Source organism: Prionailurus viverrinus, chromosome A1 (genome assembly GCF_022837055.1).
Source record: "Prionailurus viverrinus isolate Anna chromosome A1, UM_Priviv_1.0, whole genome shotgun sequence".
NCBI lineage: Eukaryota > Metazoa > Chordata > Mammalia > Carnivora > Felidae > Prionailurus > Prionailurus viverrinus.
In genome coordinates, this window is record NC_062561.1 from 97,273,398 (window position 1) to 97,289,339 (window position 15,942).

Consider the following 15,942-nt stretch of genomic DNA (forward strand, 5'->3'; position numbering starts at 1 on the left):
TGGATCAGGATCTTAGAGGAGAAATTCAGGATCCTGTAGACTGGGTGAGTGGGAACTCCAGGCTTTTGCAAGTCCATGGTCTGAGCACCGCTAGTGAGCATTTCACCCTACAGCGACTCTTCAACACCAAGGGGCCCCTTAGCTCTTATTCTTTTTCTTATCACCTCCCTTTATTTTAATACAAAATAAGAGAAATGCCCCATCTCTAGGATCACTCCTCCTTCTCCTTAAATGACCACGTTGTGCAGCTTCTGTCATTTCCCATATTGGTTGTTCCGACTCTTCATGAACCCCCTCAAGCTCAGCCAATCAGCAGAAACTCTTTTCTACTTATGAAGAAATCAAGTTTAGACATTCTTTGCCCTGCACCAACACAGGTTATTGCCCTCATCTTGCAAACCCCCTTCTTGTCAGTACCTTCTATGCTTCAGGACCCACTTTTCCACCTCTGCTCAGTCACCCTTCTGAGATTCGCTCTTGGTTCCTTCTTTCCTCCCCTATAATTTCACGCTTTCTCTCTCTTCTGTCTCCCTTATCTTCCATCCCCACACCTTGTAAACACGGGTAAGTTGTCCCCAACACACACACACACACACACACACACACACACACACACACCATCAAGTGAAAAACGAAAATGAAAAATCTCTCTTAGTTCCGTTGAGTTTTCAGTTCTTTCTCATAATCATATGTTTTTGTACCCACTGCTCAAGTCCCTGAATTTATACTACCTTTACTTCTATAATTTCTCTTGTCTAAGTGCCTAATTGCTTTCATTTATTTATTCACCGTGCTGTCCATGGTCTTCAATGTAAAATGCTTTCCTGAGGGTTTATGCTCGCATTTTGTGGTGATTAATTTTCCATCTCACTGGCTACTGCTCAGTTTCCTTGTAGGTCAGCTTATCACTCTATAGCAGCCCTGTAACACCAATGGGCTCCTTACTTCTTATTCTTTTTCTCCTTATCACCTCCCTTCATTTTATCAACTTATCAACTTCCCTCTTATCAACTCCTCTAAGGTTTGTGATCCCTAGAATGCAACATTTTCCACACATATAGTGGGCATGTCCATGCTCTTTTCTGGTAATTCCATACTGTACATCCTCCTAAGCCTCTTTTCTGAAATTTAAATCTATTATGCCTTTCCTGAATAATGACACTGCCTGTATGTAGTGTCACAGACATCTCATATTCAACATATTATAATGTAATTCATCCTTCCTCCCTCTCAAACCTTTAGAACCCCCAAACAGTATTCACTTTCCAGATTGTCATGACCAGCAGTCCAGTCTCTGAAGTTAGAGACCCATAAGGCATCCTAGATCATCTGCTTTAACTCATTATTCTCGCCAAGCTGAAACAGAGTTTACCTCTAAATATTTCTCCATTCCTTGGTATCCATGTAGCCCCACTTCATGCTTCCTTGATCTCCTCCATAATCACTTTCCATTTGGGCTAATAAACTGATGGGTATTCCTACACCCATTGTCATTCTTGCTTGCCAACTTTTCTCATGGAAGAGACGGAAGAGAAAATCAAGTATCTGACCTTTTAATATCAGTCACTCTGCCAGCTGGTCAACCTAGCTACTCAGTGTTCTGAGACTATACCCAATCATATTTATTACTGCTTCTTTGAGTTGAGAAAGTGAGGAGATAATCTTTCCTCCCTTCACCACCTTGATGGTGGACATGAGACTGAGAAACCAGCTTTGGTGTTGGCTTCTGTCAGAACCCAGGTAACCTGGTCTGCAGTGTCCTTTGTTACTCATTGCTGATGCTAGTTTCACCTGTCATTTAAATTGTTTGTTTGTTTGTTTGTTTGTTTGTTTATAGAGAGATTGAGCACACACAAGTGGAGGAAAAGGGCAGAGAAAATCTTAAGCAGGCTCCACGCTCAATGTGAAGCCCAGTGCAGGGCTGGATCTCACAACCCTTGGATCATGACCCGAGCTGAAACCAAGAGCCAGATGGATGTTAAGTCCACTGAGCCACCCAGGCACCCCTTCATTTGTCACATTTAGGCAATCTCTGGGCATGGCAGCTGGACAGAGGAGTATTCCCTGAGCTGAATTCCCTATAGAGACTTTTAGAATCTTCAAAGATTGATTTAAAATTGGGAGTAAGACTTTGTTTCACTTTTCCATGAATTATTAAGATGGTAAGAAACCAGGAAACAGCAGAATAAAAGGAATACAAATGACCAAAATCTTGAGATAAAGAGTCAGGGAAAGCAGGAATGTGGGGTGGGGGTGAGAGGGGAGACCAAGAACCATTTCAAGAGAGGGATGAAAATAACATGCTAATATTTCTTAACAAATAATTCAAATATGTTACAAATTTTTGAGAAGAGGCTGAAATGTAGCTTTATGACTCCCAGCCACTAACTGAATGACTACTGTGTTGAAAAATCTGTTAGGGGAAATGTGTTCCCACATTAAATCCAGCTGTTCTAAACCATTATGAGCAGACTGAAGTATTACTGAGAGACAAATAAGAATTTGGAAGAAACCATTGGAAATATGAGAATCTGGTAATGGTAACCCCGTTAAATGCTCCTGAATTCATAATTTCAATGCTGTTGTCACTACCTCTAAAACACAACTGAAAAACTGGTTAGGTAATGCCCCAAGAGATCCTTCCTTAGGCCTAGGGATCATAAATCGGTGTTCATCTTGCTGGAGCAAGAGAGAGATATAGAAGTTTAAAAGCTGTTATCTGCATGTAATGTGGCACATTGAAAATGTGAGCCTAACTTGAACTTTAACTGCAAAACATCAGTACCTCTCGAAAGAGGTGTTGTCCTCAGAGTCCAACAGAAAAGATACTCAGAAGTCTTCAAGTCAGCACTTAACCTGTGTGATCACGTACGAATGAAGACAGCTCTTTATTCTTTGGTGTTACTCATGGGAAACAACAAAAACACAAAATGAAAATTAAAACAAGTTGTTAAATGTAAGAAACTGGGGTGCCTGGGTAGCTCAGCTGGTCAGGCATCCAATTTAGGCTCAGGTCATGATCTCATGGTTCGTGGGTTCAAGCCCCATGTCAGGCTCTGTGCTGACAGCTATGAGCCTAGAGCCTGCTTCAAATTCTGTGTCTCCCTCTCTTTCTGCCCCTCCCCTACTTGTGTGCACACTCTCTCTCTCTCTCAGAAATAAACATTTTTTTAAGGTCATCTTTTAAATAAATAAATGCAAGAAACTATGCGATTCTGATGATTGATACATTATCTAGCTGCATCCTTAGTCTCATTTGCATGAACAAATTAAGGGTATGAAACTTTAAAGAACGTGATGAGATTCATACAGCTGCTAAGAATATGGCCATGGACACCTTGGATGATGGCAAGACCTAGTCATGCTACTTCCCAGATACACTCAGGCTCCAAGGAGGAAAAAAAGAAACTTATACAGAGATGTCAGCTATCACTCTGTATTCTAACATATACGAGAATCATCTTCACTGATGGGCATTTCTTTGTTTCTAGGGGAAGTTTACATGCTCCAAGCCAAATTTAACCTGAACTTTTAAAATTAAGCTAAAATATAAATGTTGGGAGATTTTACATAAAACACCAGCACATGGGCTTCTCTTGAAAAATTAACAGGTTCAGTCCCCTTCTCTCTGCTCTTCCCCCACTATCTGTCTCTCTTTTCCTTCAAAAATAAATAAAATTCAAAAAAAATGTTAAGTAAAAAGGTGACACCTGGGTGGCTCAGTCTGTTGAGGGTCCGACTTGGGCTCAGGTCATGATCTCCCAGTTTGTGGGTTTGAGCCCAACGTTGTGTTCTGTGCTGACAGTTTGAAGCCTGGAGCCTGCTTTAGATTCTGTGTCTCCCTCTCTCTCTGCTCCTACCTCGCTCATGCTCTGTCTCTGTCTTCTTCAAAAATAAACAAACATTAAAAAAAAGAAAGAAAGAAAAATTAGCAGGTCTGGCAACTCAAGGCTGTCATTTCTTTCTTTTTTTTTAAGTGTTATTTTTGAGAGAGAGGGCATAAGAGGGTGAGGTGCAGAGAGAGAGAGAGAGAGAGAGAGAGGCAGACAGAGCATACTAAGCAGGCTTTGTGCTGCCAGCAGAAAGCCTGATGTGAAGCTTGAACTCAGGAACTGCGAAATCATGACCTGAACCAAAGTTGGACATTCAACTGACTGAGCCACCTGGGTGGCTGTCATTTCTACATGAAAATTATTTCTTATAGGTAAACAGTTATTTTTCCATTAAAGAAGCATGAGGTCTACACACGACCCCAGTATTTTTCAGTTCACCAGACCAGGTTTGTTGTATCTCTTTACTGTGTTTTGAATGTCTGCTATGTTAAGCACTTCATAAACTCTTTAATTATATTCAATCTCATACCTTTTCTTTGACTACATGTGCTTTTACGTTGATAGGGAGAAAAAAGTCATGATAAAGCAATATAAATAGAACAAAAAGAGCCATCCATTTTTTTAATTTCAAGTTTTTAGTAGATTCTTGTTAGTTAACATATAGGGTAAAATTGGTTTTGTGTTTAGAATTTAGTGAGTCATCACTTACATAGAACACCCAGTGGGCATCCCAAAAAGTGCCCTCTTTAATGCCATCACCTATTTAGTCCACCCCTCTTGCCCACCTCCCTCCATAAACCCTCAGTTTGTTCTCTGTATTTAAGTCTCTTATGGTTTGACTCCCTCTGTGTTTTTTCCCCCAATTTTTCCTTCCCTTCCCCTATGTTGTTCTGTTTGGTTTCTTAAACTTCACATAAGAGTGAAATCATATGGTATTTGTCTTTCTCTGACTTATTTTGGTTAGCTTAATACTCTCTAGCTCCATCCACATCATTGCAAATGGCAAAATTTCATTCTTTTTGATTGCTGAGTAATACTCCATTGTATATGTATACCACATCTTCTCTATTCATTCATCCATCAATGGCCATTTGGTCTATATCCGTAATTTGGCTATTGTTGATAATGCTGTCTTAAACATTGGGGTTCATGTACCCTTTCAAATCAGTATTTTTGTATACTTTGGGTAAACACCTAGTAGTGCAAATGCTGGGTCATAGGGTAGTTCTATTTTGAAGTTTTTGCAGACCCCCCATATTGTTCTCCAAGAGTAAGAGTCATCCATTTCTACCTTCACAAGTAATAGTTATTCAGAAAGTAACAGGGCAAGACATGAAGTAAAAATACCATTAAGGTCTAATGTAAAATTTTTGCTAGATTCTACTCACTGATTTAATGGTAAGATATAACATATTATTAATGCAGAAAGAGCTCCCAAGGGAAGTATCCCTGAAACCCAGTAAAGGATGTGGCTTTACCAGCCTTCTGAACCATCAGCACAAAGTCTCCACTGTTGTGGGGTTTTTTTTTTGGTTGGTTGGTTGGTTTTGGATTTTTTGTTTTGTTTTTTAATATGAAATTTATTGTCAAATTGGTTTCCATACAACAGCAAGTGCTCATCCCAACACGTGCCCTCCTCAATTCCCATCACTTTCCATTGTTGTTAAGGTGAAAAACCTTTCAAATTTCATAGCATTTCTATCCCTCCCCCCCAAATGTAATCGTCTAGAAACTTGGAGTTAGGAAAGATGTACCAATTTTCAAGTTAAATAATTCTGAAAACACAATCATGAGCTTCAGCTCTGCTGGTAGCAATATGAAAAACTGTTGTAATAATTTGAGTTTTTCCCCTCATATGTTTTTGCTTTGTTTAGACAAATGTAGAACCAAAATGATAAATTAAAAGAGCAAACTAGAAAACAGATTTTTAAAACTCATTTTATAGAAAATATATTTCTTTTATATTCATACAGAAGAAAGATATCCTAAGAAATTGACATCGCCTTTATGCTGGATATAGATATTCTTCAGAAATTGTCATATCATCTTGGGATTTAAACTTTCTGCTTAGTATCAAATGAATGAATTATTGATATCACCTAGCAACTGCATTTCCTTTTATCCTGCTTAGCATTTGTCAGTGTAAAAGACCAAACTTAGTTCATCATCACAGGGAAAATTTGTTAAAATTTATTCATTAGAAGGGTACTAATTTAGGGCCAACTATTTGGATTTGTTTTACTAAATTGATAACCTAGTTAATCCCATCACTAAGCGATAATACTGGATTACACACGTATTTATTCATTTTTAATATTTGAATTATATTAGTTGAGTCTTAATATGCGCACATATTGACAATTCCCGATAAGGTGAATGGTAAAAATTATTTAAAGTAATGGATAATTTGAGGTGTCTGGGTGGTTCACTGGTTTAGGTGTCTGACTGCTTGTTTCAGCTTGGGTCATGATCTCACAGTTCATGAGATGGAGACCCACATTGGGCTCTGTGCTGACAGTGCAGAACCTGCTTGGGATTCCTTCTCCCTCTCGCTCTCCTCTCCTCTTCCTCTTTCTCTCTCTCTCTCTCTCTCTCTCTCTCTCTCTCTGTCTCTCCCACTCTCTCAAAATAAACATTAAAATTTGTTAAAGTAATGGATAATTTTTAAGACCAGCAATATAAAACAACGTCCTTTTTCCTTAACTATTGTTTCTAGTTTATCATTTTAGATATGAAATATCTGTATTCTTAATACTTACACACACACACACACTCACAAACAGAATGGCAAAGTTCTGAGGGAGATATTAAAACAACTATGCCACACGCAAGCTTTGACAGAACAACACTGACTTGATAGGGCAGGAGATTTAATCTTTAAGGAAGCAATACTCTGTTACAAGTTTAAGCACAGATCTGTCTTACAAATAGAAAAACTTTAAAATTTCATAAAATAGAGGAACTGAAAAGTGGGTCAGTTGTCAGTAATGTATTAATTTTTCAACATAGGAATTTAATACTCTTACACTCTTTTTTTCAGATTTCCTTTGAAGTTAATAGCAGCCAAAATGGAATAAGTTTGAATATAGAATCAGCATATTGCATTTGTTAACGCGGAGGATTTGGAGTACAAAAGGAAATTAATGAGTCCTTTAAACTAACACAATTTTATGTTGTGCTTTGAACATGTAGTTGCACTGAAAGGCAGCATTTGTGCTCAACTGGTAAAAACAAGAAAGACAGCAAGTAGCAGGGTTTCTGTAGTTCAAAGAAATTCCACAGGGAGCCTGCTGCAAACCACAAAATCCTTATTCCTCATTACCCATGTCTGGTAGCAAGCCCTATTATTTGGGGGAGTGGATTCACAGGGGTGCACACTGATGCAGGCTCAGAAGAAAGGTAACTTTCTAACTTGTGAAAGAACATCACAATTCTGACATAGGGACATGCGTCATATGCCAATGAAATAGTCTAATTATCAGCCATACTGCCATACGTTGTCACCTGTTTTTCCAATAGGGACTGCTTTGCTATTGATACCCTAGTTGGTTTTTAATAAATTCTATATTGTCTTACAGTATATACCGAACATACCCATTTCTGGCTGTATTAGGATCGCATCTCTTCTCATACTAACGTTTCTTTTGAATGAGCCAATGCATTGTCATATTACAATGGCTTTTGATTATTAGGGGGCCAGATGATGTGACAAATACTGAATGCCTTGAGAGAAGTTTTCACCTTCCTCGGAATCCCTTATGACATACTATCAAGTATTTTTATGTTGATATTTTATATATTTTTAGGAGAATTATACTTCATAGGAAACATCTTCTCTTGGCCCAAATCACAAACTAACCCAATCTATTACTGATTCCAGTAGTGTTGATCTCATTTATTGGAACATTCTACTTTGCGGTATTATGTTCAGTTCAGGAAAGTCACCATTGGGGTTCACTTCTGAATGTATATATCCCAGGAAGACAGGGAACCAGGAAATCCCTCTGATTGCTTGTTCCTCGTATTTATTTCTTGTACTGACATAAATTAGTGATCAGCTATTTCTGGCCAATTTCACATTAAATCAAATAGTCTTTTTTCTCCCACTAGGCATTTGGCTTTATTTGTGGTACATCCAATAACACAGTATAATGAATCTTGGTATCATATGTGAGAATCATCCAGAGAAATGAATACTAATGCCTGGGGCTCCATCTCCAGAGATTCTTATTTTACTGGTATAGAGCAGGACCCAGCATCACAAAGTTTTAAATGGGTGAAGGGACTTAATTATACAGTAATGGAAGGTAAGCACACTTTGTAGTGCACACAAATAGTCAATTATAGTGTTATACAATTGAAAGTTAGGTCACGTCATATACCAATTTTACCTCAGGAGAAAAAAGAAACTATTCCCTAGCTGACTAGAAACAAGATGACCAAAATAAAGCTATTGGCTTTAAAACTTAACCAATGTAATTTTCTGAGGGAAAAAACGGTTGTTGTGAGAAATTCAAATAATAGAATCTTCCTAAGACTTGTCATTGTTAAGTTTCTTTTTGTCAGTATAATTCAAAATTATAACTACCTTACTGGTAGGCACCTTTCAGAACTAAAAAAAAAAATAGTGGGAAACACAAAGTTTTATTCATATTCACTTGTGAATGTATGCTCTTTTCCACCAACTACAGGACCACTCTTTTTTTACACAGGAATGAAAGGAATAAAGAGAGTTTAAAATGGTTTTACTGCCTAAAGTAATATCAACTGAATTGTTGTCATATCAATTGATCAGATTGATGTAACACTTTATTTATCTATTTAATTAAAATTTTAATCATATTAATTTTAATATGTTTATTTTTGACAGAGAGCAACAGAGCACGAGCAGGGGACGGGCAGAGAGAGAGAGAGACACAGAATCAGAAGCAGGCTCCAGGCTTCAAGCTGTCAGCACAGAGCCCGACACAGGGCTTGAACTCAGGGACTGTGAGATCATGACCTGAGCCAAAGTGGGACGCTTAACCAACTGAGCCACCCAGGTATACCTACAGTAACTTTTTAGGAAGAGAGAGAGAGATGCAGATTGAAATACTGGTGAAGGTGATGGATGAATCTTGGGTCTCAGCATCCCTAAGAAAGCTCACATCTGCAGGCTATACCAAAGAGAAAAACACATTTCAAAGAGAGTACAGTAAAGACTTTGACTTTGGATACGCAGGATCAAGAAATCTCTCTGTATATCCTTTCAGAGAGCTCTCAAGTAGTAAAGAATTTATAGATCCATGGAAAAAAAAAAGTAAAAAGCACCCAGGTTAATAGAAGGTGCAGTTCATGTTAATATCCACTGTAAAAGGGAGATACTTGCTTATAGCTTCTGGAGCTGAGTAATAATAATTTTTATAAGAACAAAAACAGAATGTATAAAGAGGCTACAACAAGCCAACATCTCCATTATTACACCAAATTGTCATACCAACCCTGTTCATCAAAAGGACAAATTGTTTCTGGAAACTCATTGCCCATGCACCAGTGAGCACCCCAGGTCAGAGGTGAGTTGAAAATCTACTGAGCTTCAGGTTTACAACTGGTAAGATTGACACCCAGAGCCTTAAGCCATAACTAAAACAGTTTGAGCTAGTAACCGAGATATCCCTAGTACTCAAATACCCCTTATTGTAAGCCGCAATAACTTTTCTTTTCTTTCCGTTTTGTCTTGCCTCAATGTTCTCTTTTCTCCCGAAGAAGAGTAGGGTAGAAGTTGAGGTGCATGCATACTTTGGGTTTTCTTAAGTGATTTTTCTGCAAAAGGCATTACACTTACTTTCTTCTACTCCACGGACCTGTTCAGCCATGTCCAAGGCTTGAGCACTTCGTCCAGAAGGGGCAATGGTTCAGGATTGACAGAGTCTACCAACGTACTCTTGCAGGTAAAGGAAGGCTCTGCAAACACAGCTACCTCAAAGATACCTTAGTTGTCACAGTCAGACTCTAAAATAGTATTTGATTTAACACTCCACAGGATTCCTTAATTCTTTTTTTAAATTTTTTTTTCAACGTTTTTTTATTTATTTTTGGGACAGAGAGAGACAGAGCATGAACGGGGGAGGGGCAGAGAGAGAGGGAGACACAGAATCGGAAACAGGCTCCAGGCTTCGAGCCATCAGCCCAGAGCCTGATGCGGGGCTCGAACTCCCGGACCGTGAGATCGTGACCTGGCTGAAGTCGGACGCTTAACCGACTGCGCCACCCAGGCGCCTCAGGATTCCTTAATTCTTACTAAATCCCTCAGCTTCTCCTTTAACTCTCCTGTGACAGAAAACGAACTCAGTACATGAGGTGACCTACTCCAGCTTCCAAGAGCTCTAACTATCCAACACTTCTTCATTGTTTTGAAGAAAAATCCACCTGGCTTACCTAGAACCAGTGGTACTCATACTTCCTCCTCAGAACCACCCAGAATAAACCGTGTTCATTAATACATGAAGTCATTTCATGAGCTTCTAGAAGCTTGTTTCCATAGGTCCTCAGCTACTATCTTTTTTTTTTTTATAATTTTTTTTTCCATCGTTTTTTGTTTTTATTTTTGGGACAGAGAGAGACAGAGCATGAACGGGGGAGGGGCAGAGAGAGAGAGGGAGACACAGAATCGGAAACAGGCTCCAGGCTCTGAGCCATCAGCCCAGAGCCTGACGCGGGGCTCTAACTCACGGACCGCGAGATGGTGACCTGGCTGAAGTCGGACGCTTAACCGACTGCCCCACCCAGGCGCCCCCCTCAGCTACTATCTTAATTAAGAGGACCCGACTGAGTGACTCTCCTTCAACAGATCCCTTTAGGTCATCTTGTCAACTGTGATGCCCAAAACAAATACAGAACACAGTGCGGTGTGGATGACAAGGGTAGAGTCACCAAGACCATAGTCTACACAAGACTTCTATCAAAAAAAGTTCACTTTTCAGGGAGCCTGGGTGACTCAGTCAGCTGGGCATCTGATTCTCGATTTCAGCTCAGGTCATGATCTCACAGTTTGTGATTTCAAGCCCCATGTTGGACTCTGCCCTGATGGTGTGAATCCTGCTTGGGATTCTCTCTCTCTCTCTCTCTCTCTCTCTCTCTCTCTCTCTCTCTCTCTCTGTCTCTGCCCCTCCCCTGCTTGTACTCTCTCTCAAAATAATAAATATTGAAAAAAGAGTTCACTTTTCTTTTTCCAATAATTTTCCACTTAAACACTTTACCCATAATCTATTTAAACAGTGGATGTGCCTTTTTATCTTTTTCCTTCTTTCTTTTTGCATCAACATTTGCATTAAAAGTTCCTACAAAAATTGTTTATGATTTCCTTCTGGCCTATACTTTTTCTCAGTTGGTATTTCTTGCCTCGGCGCCAAGAGAAATTGCAAGACTGGAAGTTTTTTCCCCATAGCAACATGGCCAAATCAGTCTAAACCACCCTAAAATGGAGGCAAATCTGATGTCTATTATGGGAGATACGATTTTCTTTCAAACTTTAATTAAACTTTATTCTAAGAATTTTCTGCAAAGAGTCTTGTGCTAAAATACTGTATGTATATACACATCATAACTTTTTATTATTCTTTCAAATATCACTCAATAAGGATGATATGGTTTAGTAGAAAAATCCATTTTTGTTGTTTTTAAATTCTCAAATCAATTGTTGGACTTCTAACTGCAAACACCCTGATGGGAAAAGAGACTTTTTTTCGCACTTTGATTGAATACTCTCATCAGAAATGAAATGGCTATTGGTCTCTAAGGAGGAAATTCTGGAATCATACCCGACTGATCTATCTTCCCCGGTGCTTACATTGTAAGGAGCTAAATGCACCATGGTATTAGAATAAAATGAATTATGCAGGACCTTTGACAGACAGCATGTGTAATTTCTTCTTGAAAAAACTCTTCAAATCATTCTGTTCCATCTTTGATTATGTGCTAGTTATGCTGAAAATAAGTAACCCTTCAAATGTTTTAAAACACACATACATATGGATTGCATAAAATTAATACCTTTACCTTTACAAAAATCATTCCAGGAGCACATTTGCCAGTAAAATATATTTAAGGCAGTTTCGGCACTTCCACTAAACTCCATTTTCAGAGGTTTATAATGTGGTCATAAAAATTCATTCCAGACGAAAATTCAGCACCAAGGAAAATGTGCTTTACACTTTGTAGATAACTATTTCCTCTTCTTTCATTTCTCCTGACTGATTAAAAAAGGAGAAAAAAAAAGTTTCCACTGAGTGTTTTCCAAAGTTGAGACATTAGCCAAACTGGCAGAAATCAAAATCACAACTGACAAGTTAGTCATTTACTCATTTATTTGCAACTTTGACCTTTCTACTCCCTCCCTTTTCCTTCCCTCTTGCACAATAATACAAACAGGTTTGAGAATTTTTCACATAAACCTCCATGTTGAAAGCCCATACATCAACGACTGCATGGTACCATGCTTCAGAAAGTCCATCTGGGCGCTGTCTGGCTCTGATAGGCATTACAAGGACAAAGGTGCTTTTACAACGACTCAATCTCAGTCTTGTTAACATGAGCCACTGCTTTATGTAGCCAAGAAACGCAGGAAGGCTCACACTTAGAAAACCATAGATGTTTCTGGTTCACAGAAGGAAGGCAATCATGTTGCCAGGCTTCTTCAGCTCCTGCATTGGAGCAGGACTAAAACTTTGGCAGGGGCAGGAGCACATGCCTGGAGCTCTACCAATTCCGGGATGGAGAAATCTGATGGACCCCCACTCTTTCCCCCAAAAGCCATGCAGGTCCTCTGATCCTAAGAGTGAAACGAAAGATGTGCATGTGAACTCTTTTCTGTGGACTCACTGGTTCTCTTCTAATCTCTAGGCAATCAAAAACTTGACTCTGCTTTCATTTAACTGTCAAGCTCTCTCTACTCCCGATCCCTGGGAGTGGACTATCTGAGCCTACCTGAGAAATAAACAAATGTGCAATTTTAAAGATTGCTTTGCCATATGACCTTGTGTCATCCTTAGGTCAACTCTATGCAGATTTTCCCAGAAAGTGTCTACAATCAGAGAGATGAAGCTTGTAGTGTCAGAAAGAGAAGTATGGGTCTGGTGTCCTGACTACTGAGGCTGGAGCATTTTGTGGGGAGAAGAAGTCATTACCCCTTCTCCATTCCATTGAGGGAGACTGGGACAGCCTCTGGCTTTCTGCAATCCCAGGCTCAAAATACCCAGCAGTGTACCCCTGGTGATACAAAAGGTTTCTATGACACAACTGCTAGAATTGGGAAGACACTCATGGGAGTAGAGGTTTGCTCCAATGGATCCAGAGACAGAGCAAGAGAGCAAAAACCAAGATCACTAGCCTAGTATTATTTCTTTGTAGTTACTGTGCCCAGATAAGACTGAGAAAGGAAGGTCCTAACACATTCGAAACGATACAATTTTGAAAGATTTACTGAAAAAAAATTCTAGATTAAATGTGATTTTCACATCAGTAAGGTAGTTACTATTTAATCTATATGTGAAACATGGGGCAGTCGGTTAAGTGTCCAACTCTTGGTTTCAGCTCAAGTCACGATCTGACGGTATTTGTGAGATAGAGCCTCATGTTGGTTTCTATGCTGATGCTACGGAACCCGCTTTGCTTTCTCTCTCTCTCCCTCTCTCTCTGTCCCTCCCCTGCACGCGCGTGCGCACACACACACACACACACACACACACACACTCTCTCTCTCTCTCTTTCAAAATAAATAAACGTTAAAAAAAATCTGTATGTGAAACAGCCTGATTATATACTTTCCCCTCCTATGAAGTGTTCTAAATGTGCATGTGAAACTCAAGAAGGTTTACAGGAGTTTTTCTTCTCATCATTATCTAAAGCCAGACTTTAAAAGACAGACCACTTAGGCAACCATTTCTGGTTTCTACCCATTTTTTAAAGTCCCACTGTTGTTGTTTTCTCTTTGTTAGTATTTCTACATACTGCCAGTTAAAGTCCTGTTTAAGGGGGAATAAACATACTTGAAAATTTTCTCTTCTTTGTTGAAATTGGTGGGGAGAACACATTCAAAAGGAGAAATAAAGAACAGATGCATCTCTGTTTTTATTACTACTTAATGTTTTTCTTCCCTTAAAATGCCCATTTTTATGTAAACAACTTTGTTTTTCAGTTACCTTTCTACTAAACAATGATGTCATTAATTTTCAAATGTCTTTCCTTCTCTCCTTAGGCAGCAAAATCCTGGGCACCACTTTCAGCCACATACTAGAAGATAATATTAATTTAAATAATGACAGGAAATTGGTTTTTATAATCTTCTCTGCAGAGTGGAAAACAGAGAGGAAAATCCGTGCTGCACTGCAGATGTAAGGGAGTGTGACAATACCGGGGCCATTTTACACATGTTTGGATGTTATGGTCAGTTTATGACTGCTGGGTCACTGTTGACACCCTGAGGGAACAATATGTACCAAGAATATCCCCTTTCCCCCAACCCAAAGAGAATACATGAAATCTTTCTACTCCTATGTCTGACCAAGTGAAAAACAAGGAGTCTTGCATAGTTCTCATTGGAAAATGCCCACTTCCATCATGTTTAAATGTTTGTCTGGTAAGTTTTCCTTCTGGGCACTAATGGGGATCGCTTTGGTCAAAGATTGATTTCTCAGGGGCTCTTTCGCTGTCCTCAGACTAATAACATTTCCCTCTGAGCCCTATCAGTTGCAGAGGGATTTCCTCCCAATTACCAAGCAAGTGCATTATAAATATTTGCTGGATACATTAACAACTATCATGTAAATGTTCCCAATTTCTGTTAGACAACTTGATGGTTATTTTCCACAACCTAACTGTTGAAATAGTATGTTGAAATAAAAAGCTACCTAGTAAAGGCCAAACTCACCACAGAATGTTAAGAGCTCCCAGGCTCTGCCCCTGATCATTCAGTCAGCTTTGTATCCCACTGATGGCTCCTTTAAAGACTAAGCTCCAGTCAACCAAAGTTACTTTGTTTATTCACGATTTTATATTGATGCATTCTTCTGTCTTGGCCTCTACTACCTACTCCTTCTAACTTAACTGAGGTTGTCCTTTGCCCCATCCATCTGGAAGATTCCTACTTCTCTTTGACAATCTGACGTCTGTCCCCTAAAACCCCCTCCCTCCTTTTAAAACCCTTACTAGGATGTGAAGTCACTTGTTTTCAAATCTCTTCACTAGAGGGCTTGTGATTTCTTCTGGATGTTCCCTGAGCCAGTCACAGTGTTGTTATAACTACACTCGCAGCTGATACTCAAGTACTTAGTAAATGAGGGTTGTGTAGATCAGTCAATACACCAACGTGTATGTAGAATCTTCATTATCTGTAATACTTTGACTAACATTAATGTGTCTTACTACAGAATGAATATTGACCCTTCCAACCAGTGAATTTACTAAGCGATGAGAGAAATGTTTTTCTCGAACATTTTTTTTTCAGTGCAATTGTAATGACACTCCACATAAGATCCAATTTCCATGGATTACACAGTCATATGGTTAATATAAATGGCACCAGCCTAGACATCAGGAGGTAAATTCTGATCCTAGATGGGCCACTGACCACGTGAATTCTTCCAAGTAAGCATCTTGATTTCTATGGACTTCACTTTCCCTACCACTTATACTTGAGAAACACAAGATACAAACTTTGAAACCCTGTGCCTTTGACATTCAACATATCTGCCTTGGGAAAGCTTCTGTGGATTGCAGGCAGTACATGTTCTGTCTGTTCACCCTTAATTGAGTACCGACTATAGTGGAGATGTGGTTAAGAGATCAGATCCACAAGACTGAAGGAACAGTACCGGCCGGCCTCATTTGAGCCTCGTAAGCACTCAATTAAGCAGATACAACTATTCCAGCTGCCATATGAGAAAATGCAATCTCAAAGTAGATATGTAACTTGCTCGATCTCACGTATCTGATAAGTACAGAGCTGGGACTGAAATGTAGATATTTTGAACTACAAACTTTTCCAACCCAGCTAAGCTGTTTCCATCTCATTGTATCTAAAAAGGGGGGAAAATACCCAGTAGCAATGCTTTTGTGCACTAGAAATAGATAG